This window comes from Urocitellus parryii, chromosome 2, assembly GCF_045843805.1.
Source record: "Urocitellus parryii isolate mUroPar1 chromosome 2, mUroPar1.hap1, whole genome shotgun sequence".
In the NCBI taxonomy this organism is placed as follows: domain Eukaryota; kingdom Metazoa; phylum Chordata; class Mammalia; order Rodentia; family Sciuridae; genus Urocitellus; species Urocitellus parryii.
This window is the reverse complement of record NC_135532.1, coordinates 43296954-43309260: the sequence shown is the minus strand read 5'-3', so window position 1 is coordinate 43309260 and position 12307 is coordinate 43296954. Positions and strand designations below refer to the sequence as shown.

At 36.4% G+C, this 12307-nt stretch overlaps 1 pseudogene across 1 annotated transcript in view; it reads left to right on the top strand.

Annotated features, from left to right (window-relative positions):
* LOC113175379 (purine nucleoside phosphorylase LACC1-like) overlaps positions 1-12307 on the top strand; it is a 192020-nt pseudogene that overhangs the window by 178760 nt on the left and 953 nt on the right. The window contains exons 2-6 of the transcript XR_013343260.1: positions 1412-1991; positions 2616-2790; positions 3989-4149; positions 7032-7254; positions 8315-8476. The product of XR_013343260.1 is annotated as a purine nucleoside phosphorylase LACC1-like (transcript). The remainder of the gene's footprint in view (positions 1-1411; positions 1992-2615; positions 2791-3988; positions 4150-7031; positions 7255-8314; positions 8477-12307) is intronic.

Here is a 12307-nt window from a genome sequence, read left to right as displayed (position 1 = left end):
TCCTGGCGACCATCCACGGCGTCCCCGCTCCCGCCGCCCCCTCTCCGGGTCCGGGGTGCCCGCCTCGGGCCCGCTGACCCGCCTGGCTCCGCCAGAGGGTCCTCCGCGGCTGCGGCTCCTAACTGGGAACTGCTGAGCGGCGGCGGGCGCTCGGCGCGGACCGGTCCCAGGAACCCCCGGACCCCATCCTCTGCCATCGGGTTTCCACCCGGAGCGGACGCGGAGGTTGCTGGGGCGCCAGGGCGCGGTGAGGGGCAAAGGTGCGTGGGGCTCGCGGCTTCCGGGTTTCGGGCGGACTCGGGGCTCGGGAGGGAGGCTGCGGGTCGTGGCCGAGCTGCCTGCGGACAGGCCGACAGCCCAGGGTGAGGCGCGAGAAGGGGAACCGCGCTGCTGCGAGTCTGTCCGCAGGTCCCAAAGCCCTAAGTGGGCGGGGAGCGGTCGGTGGAGCAGCCAGGCGGGTGCGGAGCTGCCGCCCGCGCTCTGGAGCCGAGCGCCACACAGTGGACAGGGACTCCGCGGTGACAGACGTGCCGCGTGGGAATCCGTGGTGTCCAGCAAAGGCGGGTGGCCTCCCTCTCACAGCTGTCGAAATGAAATTCGGCGGGAGCGGAGAGGACGAGGGGCGGCGGGAGAACAGGGTCGGTCAAAGGGGTCACCCAAAGCGTCACCAGGAGGGACATTTAACCCCGCGTGAAGGTGAGGAGTTGGGCGCCAACCAGAATAACCAGGTAGGTAGGAAGCGCCTGGGATCCAAGTGGTGGCCGCTTCCGTGGTCCTTGCCCAGAAGGCACACACTGAGGGGAGTCCCTTAGTCCCTCAGCTCCCATCCCACAACACTTTGATTTTCAGGTTAAACTCTTAAACTTAAGGCATCTCCAGATTTCATATGAGGGAATGTGACCCAATTTGACAATTATGCAGAACCAATGGTAGAGCGCGTAGATTGACACCCTGTAATTAAAAACCAGGACTTTCTAAGGCAACAAGTAATTTTCTACTGAAACTTGCTATAAATATAAAGAAAATAAAGCAGAATTATTGTTCTGGAAAGATGTACCCACATGTTAACAAAAAGAATAAAAGATGACTTTGTCATGTTTCCCTTATGATTAATAGTGGTCTGTCTTTTCTGGAAGCAGTATAGAGTTACTATTTGGTTACTTTAAAAAATTTTTTTTTAGTTGTAGATAGACACAATGACTGTATTTATTTATTTTTATGTGGTGTTGAGGATCAAACCCCCTGCTTCACACTCTACCACTGAGCCACAACCCTAACCCTATTTTGGTTACCTTTTGAGGTCAAGACAGTTCTCTTTTTTTTTTTTTTTTAATTCACCACAAATTTCTGTTGTAACTGTAAGAAAATTGATATTATTTTGTATTCTTACTTGTGCCATTTTTTTTTTCAGGTAATTTGGCACAGAAATCTTCTTTGAAAAACTTTGTGTACTATTGAAGGATGGCATATGCAGTTTTGATTGATCTCTTTGATTTGAAGTTGAACTGTCAGGAAAACTGCCAGGAGACATTGAAGACATTGAATGCATCCAATACCCAAGGCCAAGTTCCTTTGCATAATGGGTTGCAGTAACACCAGCTGTGATAATTGTGAACTGGAAACAAGAAATGGATTGTTAGCTCTCTGGAGAGAATTTGAGACAGTTAATAATCCCAGCCTGGCTGCCTCTTTGTGTACCATTTAGCAAAAAAATAGATGAAAAACATCTGAACAGCATTAAGGCAATTGTACCTGCACACAGGCAAACCTTAATGAAGGCTTTTATTAATCGTCTCTTCACTGAGGTTTACAATTTTGAGTTTGACGATTTATAGGTGACTTTGAGGGATGGCCTTTGAAACAGTCCACTGAGATAAACACAATCACAGCTCATGAACTAGAAGAAATCCAGAGTGAAATAGAAACATATTTGAGAAGTCTGCCAGCATTGAAAGGAGAATTAACTATTATCGCATCTCCTTTGGTCCCAGGTATATTCAACATTCTTTGTTGTTTTTCTGTATATGTAAAAATCCAGTCTTTCTTAAGAAGTTGCTCACCTCTCCCCACCCTTTCTTTTGTTCACTTATTGTTTATTAGCATCATTTGCAATGTGTGTTATGGATGGCCTTGTGGGTCAGGGGTGACATGGGAAGACTCCTTCAAAGCCATACTAAATAAACAAATTTGTTCTAAACAAATTTACCTTTAAGCAAATTTCCCAGCCCTTCCTTACAATGCGATTTATAACACTGGAAATCTTATTTAGAAGTTCTGAAACATCAATTCATTAATACTTTGCCAGAAGGGTGAAATTTAAAATAGTCAATCTTCCTTCTTGGTTAGACAGTATTTACTGTGAGCTGTGTGCTGTTGGTATGAAAAAGACAGGTAAGACAGAAGATAACCTTTGAAGAGCAGTAATCCCATATGGAAGGTAAACAACAGTAGGTAATAAGAACATATGGAGGTACAAAGTGCTGTCAAAATTAGAAGTCAGATAAATAAGAGCTAGTTGAAGTGATCAGGGAGGTCTGCTGGAGAGACTGGCTTTTGTAATGCTTTGTAGTCTTTTGGAGAGCATCTTTTTAATCCTCATTACATGTCTTCAACAGATATTTTCATACATGGTTTTACTTCAAGAACAGGTGGCATATCTTAGCTCCTTCAATCTCTTTAGTAGTTCCAAACGAAAATATCTCAAGGTAGTTGTTCAAGAAAATGTATGTAGGTTGGCAAATACTGCAGGATTTAATGTAGAAAATTTTTATCAAATAAAGGTAAAATTTTGTTTCATGTTTTGAACCATATTTTTAGACCATACCAGTAACTACAACGATTTTAATTAAACTCTTTCACTTTTGTTTCTGGTGTTTCAGCTAAAATTTTAATAGTTGTTTTTCTTAGATTTATGTATCATAACATAAAGATCAATTTTATGAGATTTATAAATGTCATGAATATATATTTACATAAATCTCATAATATATATTTATATGAATCTCAGTTTTTTTCATATAGAGCTCTTCAATTATAAAAGTATGGTTAATTCTTAGTAGAGTAACAGTGTCCTTTTTGATATAGAAGAAAGATTATTGAATTCTAGGAAAGAAAAGCTATTATTTTCTAAAAACTAGCATCATAATTAAGGAATAATATCTTGTACCTTACAAAATTCTAGCTTCATTTGAGTCTAGGAAAAATAAATGTAATATTAATTTGATAATTAACTTAAGTTCTTTATTAAAATGTTAAATGTCTACTTTGTGGAAGACTAATACCCAATTGTCCTATGAGGTATTCACGATGAACTTTATTGAACTCTTAAGTGTTAAAACCCAGTTTCCTTTGAATAAAACATGCAGAGATGCTGCATTTAGTATTTTGTATTGAAATGATAGTCTTATTGAATTTTAGTAATTTATGCTGGTTACATAATTTTATGCTGAAATAAGTACTTTCAGAAATGCTTATGTTATGAGAAACCCATTTTCAAAATCTTTTTATCATGTATCTTTGGTATCAGACTGATCGTTCTACCACGCGGCCTGCGCAGTGGTTTCATTAATGAGGTTCTAGGCATAAAGTTAGTTAGACGAGATCGAAATAAAAACACAAGACTCAATTACCTTAATTCTATTGCTAGGTCCGAGACGGCTCCCCTCTCTGGTTCGCTCCTCTAGCCGCCCAGCAGGGCAGCAAGGATTACTCAGGGCTAGCAGGAGAGAGAGAGCGAGCACGCCGGGGAGTAGCCTTTTATTAGGGAACCAGAGATTCAGGGGAGAATTCCATCCAATGAAGGTTGAAGGGGGGCTGCACTCCAAGGTCAGGGTCAGCGATTGGGTCCCCGGGGTCAGTGGTCAGGCACACCCCCACACGGATGGGCTCTCTCATCAGGAGAGGGCCGGGAAAAACTTCGACTTATGCCAAAGTGCCTCAGACCCTCAACGGGAGGCACCCGATCACGTGTGAGAATGGCTCCCAACAGATCGTGCCAATGAAGTCTGGATTATGGGAAGGGAGGAGCCTGGATCTTACGATGGAAAACCTCAAACCAGAGAGAAATCACAATAGCAGCTCTTGGTGCTAATTGCATATCTATAGTTTTTGCAGATCCTGCCAAAAATCATGTGGAGTTGCTCACTCTGGTAAGTATATTAATTAAGCATCGAGAATTTTCCTGATATTTTAGTATGGGAAAAAAAATAAATTTTTCTAGTGGGTGTGACAGTTAATTATATTTGTGATCAATGTAATGATAGGGGTGGGGCCTGCGTACTATACTCTTATTATAGGAGCAGATAAAGGGGATATATAAGTCAAATGATAAGAATCAGAGTAGAATTCCCAAAGGAGATGGTCCCTAGGTAGATTCCTGAGGAGTCTTTAGGTTTTGGCTAAGTGTCAGTGTTTGTAAGCAAGGATATTATTATTTACATTAGAGGGTAAGATAATCCTACTGTGCCCTTAAAAGTATCTTTGGCCCTTGCAATTCTTAATGCCAGTAGCACCCCCAGTCATTGCAATAATCAAACAGCAACCTTCCATGATTGCCTAAGTACTGCCTAGGGACATGGTGCTGCCTCTGTTTGGGAACCCTTGATATCCAGGCACCAGAGAGTAGGAATATCAGGCATGGTGTAGAAAGTAATTCATGCAGATGCAGCAGCAGATGTAAAAATAAGGAGTTAAAAAAAAACAAGACACGTTTGGAAACCTGCTTTTAGTTTAAATGACTACATGTATTTAACCATAACTGTTGCTGAAGAGCACAGGTGTACTTTCAGACGCTGTACTAAGGTTACAGAATTTTTTTGTGTGAAGGTATTTGAAAATAATATTTAGATTTTCCTGTGGTTATGATTCTATGTGGAATGAGAAGTGATGTTTTGAATTCCCTTTTATTGTAAATCTGTGACTTTGATATTTAGACCATAAAGAAGAAAGTGACATTTTTGTTTTGACCTAGCTAAATTAATGGAATTGGTTGAGAAGTCAGTTTTATCATATGACATTGTCAAAGAAATTTAAGTTTTGAATCTCAGTTCTTGGTTTTAAAAAGGAAATATTATTTACTAATAATGTTTTGAAATGTTTAGTTTTAAGATCTTTAAGATGAAGCAGTCAAAATGAAGTTCTAAAAGAGAACTTTCACATTATAATTAAGTTAACCTTAAAATAGGATACAATTGGATGCATTACAAACTTATTATTTTATCAAATATCAGAAAGTATAAAATTCTTCTATATGATTAATTTAATAAAAATTCCTCAGCCAGATGTATATTTTTGCATATTCATGTCCTTCAGGAAAGAAACAAATAGAAAGGGGATGAATAAATTATAGGTGTGTGAATAATTAAGAAAGGCCTCCAAGGCAAAGAGATGCTCTTGTCCATATAAAAGCCTTGTCCATATAAAAGCAGTCAGCACCAAGAGCTGCTCTTGTGACTCCTCTCTGGTTTGAGGTTATTCCATCATAAGTTCCAGGCTCCTCTCTTCTTGTCCATATTAAAAAGCCTTCTTTTTAGCCCAGAATGCTTTTTTATAGTTGCTTTCTTCTGAAATCACTGCCTGTAATTTCAAATGTAGCTCAAAATCATCATGTTAATAATGCAATATGTTTTTCCTAAAGCCTTCTCTACCACACTGATTTCCTATTTTGGCTACTGATAATCTCATCCATTTATTTACCTAGAATCTGATATTTCATTCTGTTCTTCCCATAACCACATATTCAGTGGGTTCCCAGCAGAAGTTTAATCTATCATCTAAATTTTTCTTCCTTTCATCTTCTCCTTCCTTTATTTAGAAAGATTGATGTCTTCACCTGAGTGCTTAGTTTTAGAAGCATATACATATGGCGTGCTGAAGGAGGAGTAAGGGGGCTCCTCACTGTCCAGCTAAATCAGCTGAATCTAACTCCCAATAAAGGGAATAAAGGAAAAAGCAACATTGTTTGTTTTTTGTCTTCCAGAAGTAGATGAGAGCAGGAGTGAAGGAAATGGTTTAATCTTAGAATTCCACAGGATTCAGTAAAGAGAGGAAGAAAAGTAAAACTGGGAAGTTTGTAAAAGGGAAACTTAATTGAAATAGACTTGTTTTACGTGTAGAAAATAAGGTAGAAATGAAAACTACAAAACACTGCTGAAAGAAATGAAAGAAGAAACAAACAAATGGTAAGGAATGCCATGTTCATGGATTGGAGGACTTAATATTGATGTCAGTATTACCCAAAGTGGTCTACAGATTTAATGCAATCACTACAAAATCTCAAAGGCACTTTTTTTCTAAATAAATCCATTCCAAAACTTGATTGGAATCTCAAAGAGCTCCTGATAGTTACAATAATCTCGGGGGGCGGGGGGGGGAACAATGTTGAATGACTCACACCTCCAAAAACAGTATGACAATTCCTCAGTATCTCAAAATAAAATTGCCATATGATTTATCAACTATATTTCTGAGTATTCATGTAAGAATTAAAAGCAGAATCTAAAAGACATATCCCACCCCTGTTTATAGCAGCATTATTCATAATACCTAAGAGGTGGAAGCAAACTAAACATCCAGTGACTTCACTTATATGAGTATCTAGACCAATAAAATTTGTAGAAACAAAGAAGAATTGTGACACCAGGGACAGAGGGAAAGGAGAAATTAGTTATTTAATGGATATAGACATTCACATTTGCAGAACAAAAAAGTTCTGCTGAAGATTGGTGTAAATATACTTAATACTACTGAATTGTACACTTAAAATGGTATATTTTTATATGTTCTTACCACAATTAATACTTTAAAAAGAGAGAAGACTAAGATGGTATAAACCTGGTGGAAATGAAGCATATAGTACATTTTTTAAAGGAAAAAGACAGTGACTCTCATTAAATAGCTTTTCCATGTCATGTATTTTTAAATAATATATCTCATTTTTTAAAAAGTACTATGTGTAATAATTATGTGAATCTATTCATTTTTAACTTAGACACAAATTGAGTTGAAATTTTATGTTTTAATTTCCTTATCTCTTTTTCTTTCTATTTATTAGGTGTTACTATGGCTACAGTGAATGCTATGATAACAGAATATGGCTGTAGCTTAGAAGACATTATGGTTGTACTGTGGTCTTCAGTAGGACCTTGCTGTTTTATTCTTCCCAGGGAATCAGCAAACACATTTCAAATCTTCATCCTGAATGTGTATGACTTTTTAACTCACCCAGTCCCCATATTGACATCGTAAAGCCACCAGGTATGTTTGATTTCACTGTGGAACTACAAGTTTGATTATTGATTATGAAATGAAAATTATTTTAGAGAACAATTGCTAACTCCAAGAAGATAGGTGGCAGATATACACTGCAGTATACACTACACAAAAACTCATTTTAAATATAAAATCTATCCTCAACATGTTCAAATGACATAAAATTTCTTCTCTGGTAATCTCTCATTGATTTGAAAGTGAAGGAAGAAAGAGTTGGCCTTGAAAAAGACCCAGTTTCTACTTAAACTTAACTGGCATTTACTTGACATTATAGTCATTTCTTGGGTAAACTCTCTAGAATATAAAAACATTTAGAAAACTAATATTTTAAAATTGTTCATATTTTCGAATTATTTGGAAGGATATATTTCTTAGAAAAATATTAGGTAATATAAATACATAGCCATTTTTGTGATCTCATGTATGTTTAATTAAAAATTTTGCTTTTAATATCTATTGAAAAATATTTGTTATTTCTACAAAGGAAAATTAATATCTGATTTGAATTGTGTTCCTATTCCAGTCAGTAAAACCTTGCCCAGATTCTGCCTCATTTAACACATAAGTATAAAGGATTAGAATTGATTCTTGATGTGAATTTTCATATAAGTATCACTAATTTTCATTCATATTTCATAGTGAAGCAAGTTTTCAGTGAAAAATACAGTTAATAAAGAAGAAAGGAGACCAGATGGTTTTATGACTAGAAAGCACACTCTATCTAAATCAAATGAATTTTCGTTAAAATACTCTTGTAATTTGAAAAATTTCTTCTTAAGTAAGCCCTTGATTTTGATTATAAAATTCTGTAACTAGATTATGTCTACAGGACAGTATGGAAGTTCATACACTTCATTTATAAACTTAGGTGATAAAAATCTACCATTTCTTAACTAGTCCTTGTTGTGTACATAAGTAACAATTTGCATTATTCCTACTAGATTTTTTATAGAACTCTTTTATATCATTGTACATACTGTTTTCATATTTCTTTGGCATTTGGTAAAATAAATGCTTGCTCTCTTTCGAAAAATCTTTATCCTATGGATTTTTCTAGAACAAGGAGGAATTCTTCCACAGAATATTCACAACCTGAACCAGGATCTCAACCTCTGTACATCTTGCCATCCTGACAAGTTTTTCTCCCATGTCCGAGATGGCCTTAATTTTGGCACACAGATTGACTTCATATGGATTAGATAATGAGGTACTGGGTTCTCCCTTCCCTCTCCAGTCTCTCTTGTCTCATTCTCTGACCCCCTGTCTTTCTCCTTCTTTCTTTTCCTCTCTTCTTCTTCCTCTGTCAGCCTTTTTCTCCCCATATTTAAAAAAATTAATTAAGTATACTTAATTTTACCCCTTTATCCCTAGAAAAAGAATTGGTTTTTCTTTTCTATTGATACCATAGTAGAAGAAAAGTTCATTTCCAGTAACATACTCTATTATAAAAATGAGCCATTTCTTTTCCTAGTTAGGTAATGAATAATCAGGCAGGCTTAAATTAAAACTACTAAAATAAACTGATTTTGTCTTTAAAAATGACTAAATGTATGTAAGTTCTTTATGTTTACTATGTTCTTGATATCTGTACATTCCTATCATATCATCTTTATGCCTTTTTAAAAAATTTTTTTGAAATGACATCTTTGCATAAGATCTTAAGTTCTAAAATGAAAAGAAATCCACAATATACAATTTGAATTAGTTTCCAGCTATATTTCCAGCTGCTGTCTATAGTAGAGTTGACCAGATTTTTATTTAAAGGGCCAGATAATAAATATTTAATGTTTTGTGTGACATTCAGTCTCTGTCTAAATTACTCACCTCTGACAGAACAGAAGTAAGAGTGTCTGTGTGTCTGTTAAACTTTTTTTTTTTTGAAGCAAAAAACAGGTGAGGAGCTACATTTTGCTCACAGGATATAGTTTGCTGACACCTCACACACAGTCATAGAGTGAGGTTGAAGGTAATTTGAAGGTAATTTTATTAAAATAGTATTTGTTAGATTTTTTTAAGAGTTATACAAAAATATTTTATGACATTGATTTAACACTGCCTGTTTAGCATATATGCAATTTCCCTAAAGTTAATTTTCATTATATTAATATTATGTTCAGACTTTACAATATCTTTACCTTTTTAATATGTAAAAAATTAATAGACATTATGATTCTTACCTTGATACTCTAATCGTGCTAGTAAAGGTCTTATATTTTGTTTCTGTGTATTTTGCATATATTTGATTGGATTTTTAAAAAAATACTTTTTAGTTATAGATGGATGAAATATCTTTATTTTGTTTATTTATTTTTTCATGTGGTGCTGAGGATCTAACCCAGGGCCTCACATGTGCTAGGTGAGCACTCTACGGCTGAGCCACAGCCCCAGCCCTTAACTGGACTTTTTAATAACTTCTATGTGTCCTTCCAAACTGACTGCAAGAGATAAATTTAGCTATTTGATTTATGTAAAATCAAGAAGATTACAATGGATAATTCATCTTTAGGGTACATTTTCCCTATTATTACCAAAACCAAATGACTTTCATTTAACTCTAATGCTAATTGCAGTGACTTGGGAGGCTGAGACAGGAGGAGCACAACTTCAGGGTTAGCCTCAACAACTAAGTGAGGCCCTTAGCAACTCAGTGAGACCCTGCCTCAAAATGAAAAATAAAAAAGGCTGGGGATATAGTTCAGTGGAAAGCACCTCTGGGTTCAATCCCCAGTACAAGAAAGAAAGACATTATAATGATAACTGACAAAAAAATCAGTATGATGTTTTACAGATGAGAATGATTCTTTGGTATGGCCTATTGAAATGAGGAATAGGTTCTGCTCAGTTTAGTATTTACTGGATACTCTCTTTGTCAGATATTGTGCTACCCAAAATGAGTAAGACTTTTCCCTTTGGGCCTACTGTAGTAGAGGAGATGAACACTTTCTGTAACTACAACGTTCTTTTAATAACAGTAGAAGGAAAGGTATGAGAGAAGGCAAGACACAGACAGTGTTACAGAGAAAATGACATATGAATAGACCCAAAATAAAGAACAACCATAATAGGTAGAGGGAACACCATGATCCAGGGCATTTAGTTTATAACATGTTCTAGAGAGAGAACAGTGTGGGCAGAGTTAGGAATGAAAAAACATGTTTGAAATAGATTAGCAAGGTCCCAAATGCCATGTTGAAGAGTTTGAACTTTATTTTCCAGATAGTGTGTGAGCATCAAAAGTAGAGGAGTGTTTTAATTTCCTTGTCATCCATTCACAGGATTCAAATTTTGAGAGACCCAAACCAGAGAGATTAGATAAGAAGCAGTGAATATATTTCAAAAAAGAAATAACTGAGCCCCAATTATGATGTTAGAAGTTAAAATAGAAAAGAGAGTAGATGCATTAGAGAGACACTTCAGAGATGGAATCAATAGATTATGTGAGTAGATCATGGAAATGAGAAGGGTGGAAGAGTGAAGAAGTCACTGATGACTCTAGAATTTTTGTTCCACTAACTACCATGAGTTGTAACAAAGGAAGGGAGGAGGTTTTGGAGAAGGGAGAAAGGTAGTGAGTTTTACTTCAAACAGAATGAAGACCATGCAGATGGAAATATTTCAAAGGTACTTTGAGACAAACACATGGATTTAGAAGTTGGCTATGCCAAGAGGATGCCTGAGTCTGTTGGAGCAAGTTGATCATCTAAGAAAAAAATATGGTGAGCAAGGATGGAATCTCATACAACACCTGCATTTGAACAACAAGAAACTGAACCAGTTACAAAAAATAATTATAGAAATAAATAGGGTATTGCTGTTTTGAAGGAGCCAACATAGTTATGAGAAGAGAAGTGCTTAAAAAGAAATCTTCATGGATAAAATAAAACAAAAGCTGAGAAGAAAAACTAATGGATTAGCTGTGTTGAAGCTGTTCTGCAGGCAGTGGTAGCCAGGTCAGATGATGGTGCATTGAGGAAGAGGAGGCATAGGTGTCCATTCTTTGATAATATTTGCTTGAGATGAGAAAAAGCTAAGAACTACATCTTGAAGGAAGAAGGAAGATATATATATATATATATATATATATATATATATATATATATATATATATATATACACACACACACACACACACACACACACACACACACATACATTTTTGGTTGAATTTATTTGTAGGCTAAAGAGAAATGTTAAACTTCATTTAATTTGGGGAAATATTTTAAATGTAAGTTATATCTTTAAAAATTTTGTAAATTTCACACATGTATTTCCTACGTGTAGATAATATACTATAATAACAGCAGATATCTTTTTTTTGGTATTGGGGATTGAATACCAAATACTCAGGGTCACTGGGCCACTGAGTCACATCCCTAGCCCTACTTTGTATGTTTTATTTAGAGACAGGGTCTCACTGAGTTGCTTAGCACCTTGCTTTTTTCTGAATCTAGCTTTGAACTTGTGATCTCCTGCCTCAGCCTCTCAAGCCACTGGGATTAAAAGCATGTGCCACCACACCCAGCTTAAATATCATTTTTTAAAATATATACAAAGGACTTTCATATTTATTACCTCATTTTGCCTTTACAGCTACTATGAAATACATAGGTGTTTGCCCTTTTATTCAGATGGGAAACTGCACTGAGGTGGAGTTCAAAATCATGTAATTTGTAACGTGTGTGTGTGTGTGTGTGTGTGTGTGTGTGTGTGTTAGTAGAGATTGAACTCAAAAGGGGCTTTTACCACTGAGCCATATTCCCAGACCTATTTTAGCTTTTGTTTTGTTTGTTAAATTTTGAGACAGGGTCTCACTAGGTTGCTTAGGGCCTCACTAATTTTCTGAGGCTGGCCTTGAACTTGTGACCCTCTTGCTTCAGCCTCCTGAGCCCCTGGAATTACAGGGGTATTTGCTTCCCCTAAGATAAGATTTGAACACATATTTTGTATCTCCAAATCTTCATTCAGATTTTATTGTTAATTAAAGATATCTAAATTTTATGTTCAACTTTCTGTTAATATTATTTATTCATACATTCAG